Below are 245 nucleotides of genomic sequence, written 5' to 3' on the forward strand. Positions count from 1 at the left end.
GAAAATTCAGCTTTGCCATCAAAGGAATAAATTACATTTTAAATATAATAAAACAGAACAGTAATAAAACATGTCACATTGCACAGATGAATTTGCACCAAAAAACTATACAGATCGGACACGTGACCACTGACGTCAACGATAATAGATAAGTAAGGGAAAAGTTTTTTTTCCTCTCTTTTAAGTTTTTCTTTTTCCGCTCTCGAAACTATGTATGGCTATATGGTTAGTTTCGTTTTTTTAAA

The 245-nt window shown here is 31.0% G+C and overlaps 1 protein-coding gene across 1 annotated transcript in view; it reads left to right on the plus strand.

The window, feature by feature from the left end:
- slc25a17 (solute carrier family 25 member 17) overlaps positions 1 to 245 on the plus strand; it is an 8,193-nt gene that overhangs the window by 7,237 nt on the left and 711 nt on the right. The window lies entirely within an intron of this gene.

This window comes from Sinocyclocheilus grahami, unplaced genomic scaffold (assembly GCF_001515645.1).
Source record: "Sinocyclocheilus grahami isolate Dianchi unplaced genomic scaffold, SAMN03320097.WGS_v1.1 scaffold324.1, whole genome shotgun sequence".
Taxonomy (NCBI): domain Eukaryota; kingdom Metazoa; phylum Chordata; class Actinopteri; order Cypriniformes; family Cyprinidae; genus Sinocyclocheilus; species Sinocyclocheilus grahami.